Source organism: Physella acuta, unplaced genomic scaffold (assembly GCF_028476545.2).
Source record: "Physella acuta isolate Inbredline_101_S28 unplaced genomic scaffold, ASM2847654v3 ptg000079l, whole genome shotgun sequence".
In the NCBI taxonomy this organism is placed as follows: domain Eukaryota; kingdom Metazoa; phylum Mollusca; class Gastropoda; family Physidae; genus Physella; species Physella acuta.
Window position 1 is genome coordinate 1,839,787 of NW_026731599.1, and position 12,035 is coordinate 1,851,821.

Consider the following 12,035-nt stretch of genomic DNA (forward strand, 5'->3'; position numbering starts at 1 on the left):
TATCTGCACCTAATAGCCGTCACTAAACCCGGATCTACGATTGTAAACATTTAGCGTGAACCACAGCTCACCAGACCATGTGTGGGTGGTAGGGATATGCCTAGAGAGGAAGAGAGGGGGCTGCTTGGCGTGCTTACAGCTTGGTGTTTTCTATGGTCTCGATGAAGAGAATTATATATATAGATAAGTATTAGGCATAGTAGATCAAATTATAGATCTAAGCCTAAATAATAAAGTCAATTGTAGCAATTTAATTTTTTTTTTAAATAACAGAAAAAAATATGCAACATTAGAATCAATCTAGATCTAGATTTACTACTGATTTAGTACAATACTATTAACAACCCAACACACCTATTTCAATAATTTCATGGAAGAGTCTAGTATCGGACATCGATATCTATAAATCCATAGACCTGATCATCCAAATAAACTATGATTTATAGTAATTAATGTTATCGAAACTCAACAAACATAACCAGATAATTTCTGACGCTATATCGTGAGATTACCCAATGCCTTACATACTTACATTCATAAAATTAAAATAAAAGATAAAAAATGATTAGGCTTTGGCCAACTATCTAGATCTAGATATATTTTATATAAGCTAAAAACTTAAGACTAAATTCTAAATTCTACACTATGTACTCATGGAGGGTGACTTACTAGGCCTAACAGCTAAGCTGCTAACATAACTACCAATTTTCAATATTAATTTTCTTAGCCTACTAGATCTATTACTAGTTTTAGCCTCACAAAAGATTAAAAAAACAGGTAATCTATCATTTTAAATACGTAAAAATCGCCTGCGGCTAGTAGTGTCTGAAAAAGTTACCTCATTGTCAAAGCTTTAATAGAACTTAGAAGTAAGTTAGAGTGGCTTCCCCCTGAATCTCGCGCTATAAGTTTACAATAAAAAAAACGAAGTGTCTACTCAGAAGAAGATTTTTCTCCCCAACGTCTCCACTTAGTCGGCAAAAGATTGCTCTGCGCATGCGCAGTGACCTATGGCTAGGGTTAGGGCTAGGATTAGGGTTGATGTTAGTCTTCTGCGGTTGTAAACACACGCATGCGCAGTACCATCGAAAACATCGCCGCGAAGGCAAGTCGTAGTTTCTCTCCATTGCCCATGCGTCACTCATGCGTATCTTATTCCGGCTAGCATCGGCCTAAAAAAATAAACAAGATGGCTGCTATAGTAAATGAGCATGGTTGCATCTGTTGGAAACATGGCTAGTCTTCATTTATTACTTATTACTGTAAAATTTTTAATTCAATTGTTTAAAAACAGGTACATAAATAAATGAAACTTTTTTGTATTTTTCAAAACATAAATCCTCCTCAAAATGTGAAATAATTATTAAAATTTAAGGAGTCACCTGTTTTTCACATTACTAGTCGCGGGCAATTTTATATGTACCTAAAACGATAGATTACCAAAAAACAAATTAAGGCCGATGCTAGCCGGAAAAAGATACGAATGTGCAATGGAGAGAAACTACGCCGACTTGCCATCGGGGCGATGTTTTCGATGGTACTGCGAATGCGTGTGTTTACAACCGCATAACCCTAACAGTAACACCAACACTAATCCTATCCCTAACCCTAGGCATAGATCACTGCGCATGCGCAGAGCTATCTTTTGCCAACTAAGTGGAGACGTTGGGGAGAAAAATCTTCTTCCGAGTAGTCAGTAAAATTAAAAATAAACAGAGTGTTTAATTCATTGTAAGATTTTAGTCTAACCTGAAATACTGTTTTAAAAAGTTGCTGTGGGGAATATCCTTTAGATTGTGTTAATTTACAATTCAGTTATAGATCTAGATCTAGATCTATCTATATTCTAGATCATGAATCATCTGATAAGTAAAATTAACAAATGGTGAAATGTCAACAAAAATAGTCTGCTTGATTGGACTCCATTTTTATTTTTTATTGATGTGCATGCCAAAGTTTATAATTATTGTTAAACCCATTATAGCTGAAAATAATACGAAATTCAAAACAGAGATAGTGTAAATTACATATTTATATTAAACTGACTTACAATTTGGATGATAATAATTGACAGATTTGTAAAATCCCCGTTATATTTATAAACGCTATTTGATCCTAACTGGCAACAAAATAAAAACGCAGTAAGTCCACATTATTATAATCCACGAGGTTTCACTTTCTTTAGGTGTAGGCCTGTGGTCTTGTCTGTTTAATCTATATGTATGCTTATATAAGGTATATATATATATTATATATATTTTATATATTTATATATAGAGAGAGACGGGGGGGGGAGTTCCGGACCGCACCATTGGGGGTGGGGGGGGGGGGTGTGTGACACCAACAGAGTTTATTCCAGGCATGTCTTCGGGGGGGCTTCGCCCCCCCCCCCCCCCCCGAAAAAATTTACCGCCCCCCCCCGAACGAAATTAAATTTATATTACTTATATATAAAATATATACTTTTAACAGTGTCCGCCCCCCCCCCCCCGAAGAAAGTCTACCACCCCCCCCCCCCCGAAAATTTCAAGTGCCCCCCCCCCCCCCCCCGGAGAAAAAAGTCTGGAAGAAACACTGGACACCAAGGCAAAAAATTGCAAAATGTTCAGAAGAAAAAGGGTTTTTTTGCCAGCTTCATTGCAGTTAAATAGTCTTTTAAGTACAAATCGACAACTGTAACAAGGGGGTGAGGTCGACACCATGACGTAAACGCACTAACTATAGAGAAAACAATGCTACAGCCAACTGTTTTATTAATATATATATATATATATATATATATATATATATATATATATATATATATATATATATATATATAAGTAGACTAAATTTTAAACTAATTATTTAAACCATTTCCTAATAACCTATTTCATCGCAAAGTATATCATGAGACTGCAAATCACAAGAAATTTTGCTCAATCTTATATCGGGGGAGATATAATTGTGTTTAAAAACGTTTAGATCTATGGGGTCGTTCATAAATGACATCACACTCGTAGGGGGGAGGGGGGTCCGTAATTTTGTGACGGTGTGTGATGAGGGGGAGGGGGGTTCACACTTTTGGATAATATTAAAGCAATGTTAGAAAACTAATTTTAAAAGTTATTTTGCGTTTTAGAAAACTGTTTTAATAAATTGTAATAGTAATTGATCAAAATACTCTATGTCGACAGTGTTCAGAAAAATATCGATGTTTTTAAGAAAAATTCATCTGCAATTTTTAGTGGGGTTGTAGGCGGAGGTGTGACGTCATTTGGGGGTTCTGGCTTTTTGTGACGATGTGTGACGGAGGGGAGGGGGGAGGTAAAAATCGTCCAAAAAAGCGTGACGTCATTTATGGATGATCCCTATATCACATTTGTAACTTTTTTTTTTAAAGTTCTGCATTGTAATGGTTTCCCGTGTTTGTTTTATTCCTGTGTTTTTCTGCATTAATATTAATAATTTTAAACACATTTCTTTTTACTTCTGTGTCATTTTTAGTATACCTGAATTTAATAATAATTGATAGAAGAAATTGCTTTTTAATATGCTTTTTAAACTATTAAATTAAAATCAGACTATTTAAATTTGGGGGGGGGGGGGGGGAGATAGTCTTGGAAGCTCAAGTTTTTTTTTTTTTTAGGTCTAAGCAATAATGTGTGATGTGTGTTAGTTACTGAGTTACTGTAGAACAATCACTGCTGTAGTAGATTTAAAAAACAACCCTTGTCTATCAAGGTGCAAGGAAAATTATTTTCTTGGTTTTGGTCGGATTTTTAGACCCCTAAACGCACCCCCCCCTTCCCCCGCATTGCGGAGTCTGGTGGCATGGCGCTTTGGGTACCTCATTACGCGTTTTCCCAAATATACTTAGCAGATCAGTACGGGGGGGGGGGGTGTCAACTTCATTCACCACTGTCCGGTTACTTTAGGTCTATTATCTTATCCAGCGTATACCTAGGTGTGACAGTAATGTCGCTCTATACAATTACGGCCTGTGTCGCTCTGTTGGGGGGGGGGTGTAGAATTACCAATATAGCGTCAGTTTTTATGTGGCTGTTCTAAACATGCATTATACAAATTCAAGTAAGAGTTTTGAAATTAGGTCTTTATTAACTATTAATTAATGTAAATGACAGGCACGTTCAAATTTTTTCATTGCACTCACTATATTTTCAATCTAAATTATCATTTGTTACAGCAAGATAAACTTTTATGACATTTAGAATTACAAAGTAGCTTGTTGCTTTTAAAACTTGCAGCTATTTGTTGTACACTTGGCTGGGCAATTGCAGAGAGTGTAGGCTTGACCGCCGGTCAGTGATTGTAAAGATGCGCTGGTTCGTGATGATTTGTGCACTGTGTCGACAGCTTTTCGGGCAGAATGGAAAACTCACTTCTGGAATACAGTTGCTCTAGAACATCATGTTCCATTCCTAGCTTGTAGAAAGAGCCTGAAATACTGCAAGGAGGCTTCAGGGATCACCGTGACCTCTGTCAACATCTAATGCACGGCTGTACCACAAACAATCCCTCACACACACAACTAATTTACTTATAGACATAAACGTATACGCATAAACTTATACACACACACACACATACACTCAAACACATTCACTATACAGACACTCTCACACACCCGCACACAAACGCATACACACTTATACACACATTCTCTCACACCCACACTTATACACGCACACTCAAACACATTCACTCACACACAGTCACTTACCCATACACTCATACTCATAAACGTATACTCACACACACTCTCATACGCATACTCATACACACACATACACACGAACAAAAACATACTCATACACACTCCCATGCACGCACAAACACATCATACATACCTATACACTCTCTCTCACACACACACACACTCACAAACTCTCGGACACAGACTCTCACACACACGCACAAAATGCTATACAAACACAAGCCGAGCTATTGCCTACATTACTCACAATGAACCGCAGCCAAAATTATTATTATGTGAGATTTATTTATCTTTCAAACAATCGCATTTAAAGCCAAGTATCTATTTAAATGACGTCTAAAATTCACAACTGAATGAGTTGAAAGCCCTAGGGCGCCTGATACGCATGACTACACACACCTCTCTCACAGCGGGCCAACGCTGTTAAACTGCAGTAGGTCAGCTGTTTTTCACAGCGTCTCAACCAAAGGGACCAAACCCCTGCTGTGATTTACGTTGATTGCATCAAGTTCTATAAACCTAAATACACGTTTAACGCCTTGAAAGGTGGGAGCTGAAAAAAAACACTGCATCCACAGGTAAAGAGATACGACCCAGCTCTGTAATTCTAACAAACTCAGTCGCCGTGCTCCAAAGGTGAGTGTTCAGATCTAAAACCTATAAATATTTTATTCACTTGCTGTCAGCCTGCTATACTGAAGCAACCTGGCCGTTAAAAAAAAATGTATCCCATGTTAATGGCCGTATCGTCATGGGGCAGGGTGTGGCGATGTGGTCGGATGAAGAGCCTACGACTTTTAACCCGAAAGTCTCGAGTTCAGATCCTGGGCTTGAGTTTGTAGGGTGTCACTGAGTCCACCCAGCTCAGATCACTAAGGCGGCTGGGCATAGTACTGACCAGAGGCGTCGCGAGGGGGGGGGCGGGGGGCGGAGGATGCGGACCGCACCGGATGACGCCACTTAAAATGAAATAACAAAAGTGGAGATAACTGGCAAGACCTGATCACCCAATCAGTCTGCTGTGCTGTGGTTCACGCTGAATGTTTACAATCGTAGAGACACGTTTGTAAAGGCTATTGAGGCTAGATAATAGACACTTTTAAAAAGCTTTTCTTTAGTTCACAACGTCCGTCAATTTTTACCCATTTTTAATGCAGCGTTTTAGTTCAACCTTTACATACATTCTTCTTTAATGGCGATTCATGGTTCTCAATTTTAAAATTTAATTATATGATTGATTAGTCATTAAAGATTAATTAAACTATTTCGAATCGGAGAGGAGATAACAAGATTAAGAACTAGTGATCGATTAATCGACTTGCTGTCATCTGTGAACGGTCATGGACGATTGCTTTCACGCCCGAGACCGGCCACTGGCCAGATATTTGTCTTTCAGAAATCGCAAGCTACTGATGGTGTTTTAAAGCAAATATTTTTAGTTGTAGCCTATGTAGTAGTATGAAGTGTCCACTTATAAATTATGAATCACTAAACAATAGAAAATAAAACAAATATTAAAAAAACTGTATCGATCTAGCAACAAGCTTTAAAATGCACTGAAAATTTAAAGAGATATAAGAAGGCCTAATTTGTATTTTTTATGAACCCAGGTATGAATCTATCTTCTATTCTCTCTCTCTCTCTCTCTCTCTCTCTCTCTCTCTCTCTCTCTCTATATATATATATATATATATATATATATATATATATATATATATATATATATATATGTAACTGGGGTAGGCCTAACTACCAGTTACAAATGATAACGAACGAGAAGCCGAGACACAGTGTTGGTCTGACGCAACCGATAGCAGGTGGCTTATTGGGTCGGGCTGATAACAACCTCAAAGCCGGCGCGTGCTATTTTGGGAAACGGTATTCAGACGGCCTGTCAACTTTGATGGATAGGACGCAGATGTTATTTTACGGTCTGTACGTTTGAACTACGCAACTGGTGGTCGGAGATCGAGTACAAGTATCGATTACGGAGAAATACAAGTACGGAGACGAGTACGGATACAAGGCATAAATAGGAGGGCACGGCAGGACTCGTTCTCTCTCTTCCCGTTTCAGCGAGCTCTCTTCCATCTTCATCGCTCGCTTAGATCAGTCAGTCTGTGTGACTATGTCAAGTCGGTTATAGAACGGGTTAGCCGTATTGTGTTAAGGAGGATTATAGACATGTGGATTCAGTTATATAAAGCCTAGTGAAGGACTGTTAGGGGTCAGTTGATTCAGACTATTATTGAGAAGCATTCCTGTTGATTTATTGTGTTATTATGAAGCATTTCTTGATTCATGTAATAAAGGATCAATAGCGAACCTGCATCTTGAGTATCTATACTGTGGTCAATGTTGTCTAGAATGAGTGGTTAAACTCGTTAACACGTGGCACTACAGGCAATTAGGTCTCATTACATGTGGCGTTGCGAGCATGGTAACTGTTGGCTCGTTACAATTGGCGTTGTCGGCAGGATAAATGTTCGCTCGTCACAATTGGCGCTGCGAGCAGGGTCACATTTGGCGCTGCGAGTAGCCTAGGTCACATTTGGCGTCGTCGGACAGGATGAATTCAACTAGACTTGCCGTTTAAGGCACCTATAGTCAACCTTGTGCATAACTGTGTTTAGTGTGTGTGTGAATTCGGACATTCAGGAACTGTGAAAATTGAGGAACGAGGAAAAATTTTTCATACACACACGGTAAGAAAGAACTCTTTTTTTAGTACTTAAGGAAGAAAATGTCTACTCTGGACGAGAAGCAGACCCATATAGTGGTCCTACCCAGAGAGTCCCATATTAACAAATTTTACGGGGACGGAGACCCAACTTTAACCAACAGGTTCAGTGAAGAGGTCAAAGCGGCCTGGGCCTCGAGACATATGTCACCAGAGGAAAGATTAAGACTGCTGATGGGCAGTATAGGTGAAACGGTTAGGGCAGAGGTTAAGTGCCACGATAGGACCGTCCAATCAGATCCAGATAAGGTGCTGGATCTGATTATGGAGACCTTTGGGGAGAGACGGTCGGGAGTGCAACTGCTATCGGGATTCGTGGGCTTAAAGCAGAGAATGGCGGAGAGTGTGATGGAGTACTCACACAGGATGAACAGGGCCTTTGATTTGGTAAAGGGCAAATCACCGGACATTGATGTACGCCTACTGAGGGACCATTTCATCGAGGGGCTAGCAACCCCGATCTTAAGGAGAGAGTTGAAAGAGGAGGTCCACAGAGACCAGCAGTTGACCTTCCTTCAGGTCAGGAACTCAGCGATCCGCAGGTCCGAGGATGAGGACCAATCGAACTGTTCGGTGGACAAAGTCTCTGTGCCTGAACAGAGACAATCCCCACCCACAGGGGCCGACACGATGGAGACCATGATGGCTCAACTGTTGGCCCACCTAGAGAAGGTTGACCAACGCTTGAAGTGGTTGGAAAGCAGGTCAACAGCTGAGAATCAGGAAAAGAACGGGACAAAACAGGGACGGGTTGGACGGCCGCGTCCTGCCAAGCCATCACTCCAATGGACGGCAGACGGTCGACCAATTTGTTTGTCTTGTTCACAACCCGGACATATGGCACGGTACTGTCCGGTGAAACGATCGCCCTCTGTAAGGCAGGTCAAGGCTACAGAGCGGCGAGGTAAGGACTTGGTAAACAAAATGACACAGAAACACAGTAAGGAAAAAAAGAAAGGCAAAACACAACTAATGAAAAAAATGAACTGTGAAATGAACTTGAATGTTGAAAAGTTTCAAGTGAACAATTTGTTGGTAGAGAAAAATGATGATAAGAAGAAAATTGGTAGACTTAATAAAGGAATTCAAAGTCTAACCAGGAAACTGGATAGGAAAAGTTCATGCAAATCAAAAGCACAGGAGAAATGTTCATCTTTAAAGTGTCTGTTATCGGAAGAAGTAAATAAAAATATTAGACAACAGAACAGTGTTGGCAAACTAGAAGGAATGAAAGAGTCTCAAACAAGACTTGAAGAAAAATTATCAGATATTGGAAAAGAACTTCAAATTACAGCAAGGCTGGGATCCATCGAACAGCGATGGGCAGCAGAATTGGCACTCGTTGACCTAGAGAGAAAACATCGCCCGGGGCGGTCCAATGGCAATGCGGACGCTGTATCAAGGAATCCTTACGAGAAACCGGGTGATGAGGAAGAAACGCTGACAGGAATATGTGAGGTCAGAGCGTCAACAGATATCCCTCATGGGGTACAAGTGATGCAGAACGGGCAGACCGGGGTGGAGCACATATCCACGGAACCCGAACATATGGACAGTAGTGATTTTAATTGCCTTAATCACCAAAAGATAAGAGATGCCCAGAGAACGGATAGTGGCTTACAACCGCTATTGAAACACGTCCAGGAACAAAAATTCCCAGGAAGAAGGGAAAGAGAACAATTTGGTCGAGAAACAAAGAAAATACTGAGTCAGTGGAACCGTCTCAGTATAAAGGATGGTGTTCTCATGCGGAGAATTCATGACCAAATTGATGGCACAATACACCAGGTGGTGGTGCCGGGACAATTACGAGGAGAAGTGCTAAGGTTGGCACATGACAGGGCAGGACACCAGGGTCAGGACAGAACCCACAAAATATTACGACGGAGGTGTTACTGGCCCAATATGGAAATGGAGGTCAAACGCCATTGTGAGGCTTGTGTGAGGTGTCAGCATGCGAAAATGCCAGTTGTCAAAATGAGACAGCCATCAGGACACCTACTAGCGACAAAACCACTAGAGATTGTGGCTATGGACTTTACGTCGTTGGAGCAATCATCGGATGGGACGGAACATGTGTTGGTAATGACTGATGTATTCACCAAATGGACTGTGGCGGTGCCCACACGAGATCAGACTGCCAAAACAGTGGCAAAGGTCTTATTACAACATTGGTTCATCAAATATGGCATACCAAGACAATTACACTCTGACCAAGGAAGGGCCTTTGAGTCAGAAGTAATTAACCAACTGTGCAACCACTACGGGATCAACAAATCTAGAACAACCACATTTAATCCGAAAGGAAACGGACAGTGTGAACGGTTCAACCGCAGCATGCATGATTTGCTGCGTACGCTAGAACCTGAACAGAAAAAACGTTGGCCTGATTTTCTCCCAGAGTTGGTATATCTATACAACTGCACACCACATGCCACAACCGGCTTTTCGCCATACATGTTGCTGTTCGGACGAGAGGCTCGACTCCCTCTTGATTTGTTCCTAGGAAAAAGGGAGAGTATGACTGGCTCATACACCGCACTGGAATATGTGAATGAACATATGAGAAGAATTAGAGAAATGTACAGGGTAGTACAGGAAAGACTAGAACATGAATCTCGGCGAAGGGAACCGCCGATACAGACGAAGGACCCGCCACTCAAACTGAATGACAGGGTATTACTGCGTAGCCACCCGTTAGGCAGAAACAAAATCCACGATCTCTGGGGACAGGAGATATGGCAAGTCGTGGAGATGCCTAAAGTAGCAGGTGGCCCCTTTAAGATAAGACCCATCGATCACGCCAAACCGGATCGGTGGGCGAATATTGCTCAATTAAAGAAATATTGGAATAGGCAAGAAGAGCAGTTACACACAGAGAAACCCAAGACAATTAGGGAACCGGAAGTTATAACGGAAATTCACATACCCATTCCGGAACCATATCACCATCAACAGAACAACCGCGATACGCAAGGGGAGGATACCGGCAACAATGAGGATCCCGGTCCCTCCAGAAGCAGAGAGACTGTAGACCATCAGATAAGTGGTCCGCGGAGAAGTTTAAGGAACAGAAGGAATACGAAATTTTTTGTCAGCAACCATCAATTCTTTCATGGTCGCGCTGGTATGAAAACAGACTGTTCAAAGAGCTATAGAAGTGAACTGGTGAAGGCACCAAATGGAAAGGGTGGATGTGAATTCTAGAACTGTTTTGTGTCTCAGGAAGATGATGTAGACACAGTTGATATGTGAAATAGGTATAACTGTCAATCGTATACGAATGGAACGTCGTGGACAGTGAGTGGAACAATAAATTTTTTTTTTTTACGATGATGCGATGGACATTTAGGAAGTGCACCTGCCAGGCGTTGTTTGTGGTTGAAAACACACAAAAAAAGCAGGGGTGGATGTAACTGGGGTAGGCCTAACTACCAGTTACAAATGATAACGAACGAGAAGCCGAGACACAGTGTTGGTCTGACGCAACCGATAGCAGGTGGCTTATTGGGTCGGGCTGATAACAACCTCAAAGCCGGCGCGTGCTATTTTGGGAAACGGTATTCAGACGGCCTGTCAACTTTGATGGATAGGACGCAGATGTTATTTTACGGTCTGTACGTTTGAACTACGCAACTGGTGGTCGGAGATCGAGTACAAGTATCGATTACGGAGAAATACAAGTACGGAGACGAGTACGGATACAAGGCATAAATAGGAGGGCACGGCAGGACTCGTTCTCTCTCTTCCCGTTTCAGCGAGCTCTCTTCCATCTTCATCGCTCGCTTAGATCAGTCAGTCTGTGTGACTATGTCAAGTCGGTTATAGAACGGGTTAGCCGTATTGTGTTAAGGAGGATTATAGACATGTGGATTCAGTTATATAAAGCCTAGTGAAGGACTGTTAGGGGTCAGTTGATTCAGACTATTATTGAGAAGCATTCCTGTTGATTTATTGTGTTATTATGAAGCATTTCTTGATTCATGTAATAAAGGATCAATAGCGAACCTGCATCTTGAGTATCTATACTGTGGTCAATGTTGTCTAGAATGAGTGGTTAAACTCGTTAACACGTGGCACTACAGGCAATTAGGTCTCATTACATGTGGCGTTGCGAGCATGGTAACTGTTGGCTCGTTACAATTGGCGTTGTCGGCAGGATAAATGTTCGCTCGTCACATATATATATATATATATATAATTTTATTTATGGAGACCATAGAAAACACCACGCAGCTTAGCCACCACCCTCATCCCCACCTGTCAGGTGAGCGGTGGCCGGTGGTTCACCCCGAATGTTTACAATCGTAGAGCCGGATTAGTGACAGCTATTAGGGGCAGATAATTTAGTATTAAACGATTTGAAACGAAGGGGAGGTAACAATTTCTGATTGATCTTTTCTTTGTCTGTAAACGCCTGTGGTAGTGTTGAATTTACAAATTATGAATTGTTGATACGCAGAAAATAACACAACTAGATGGCGGCGTATACTACGTCGCAGGTCAGCTCGTATATATCATTCTCTTCATGGGGACCATCAGAGGCGTAGCGACCATTCACGGCGCCCGGGGACAAAC

At 41.2% G+C, this 12,035-nt stretch overlaps 2 protein-coding genes across 4 annotated transcripts in view; one reads left to right on the forward strand and one right to left on the reverse strand.

Moving 5' to 3' along the window:
* The window catches only part of LOC131955149 (C-myc promoter-binding protein), a 62,504-nt gene extending 60,436 nt beyond the window's left edge, over positions 1-2,068 (reverse strand). Inside the window, exon 1 of one of the 2 annotated variants that reach the window (XM_059319192.1) lies at positions 2,051-2,068. The gene's annotated coding sequence lies outside the window, so the exon portion shown is untranslated. Of the gene's footprint in view, positions 1-1,749; positions 1,921-2,050 lie in introns of those variants that run through there. The other variant, XM_059319175.1, reaches the window with a different exon arrangement.
* LOC131955499 (major facilitator superfamily domain-containing protein 10) overlaps positions 1-12,035 on the forward strand; it is a 35,236-nt gene that overhangs the window by 912 nt on the left and 22,289 nt on the right. Inside the window, exon 1 of one of the 2 annotated variants that reach the window (XM_059319661.1) lies at positions 5,254-5,353. The exons of the other annotated variant lie outside the window; for it this stretch is intronic. The gene's annotated coding sequence lies outside the window, so the exon portion shown is untranslated. Of the gene's footprint in view, positions 1-5,253; positions 5,354-12,035 lie in introns of those variants that run through there. 2 annotated transcript variants of the gene reach the window in all.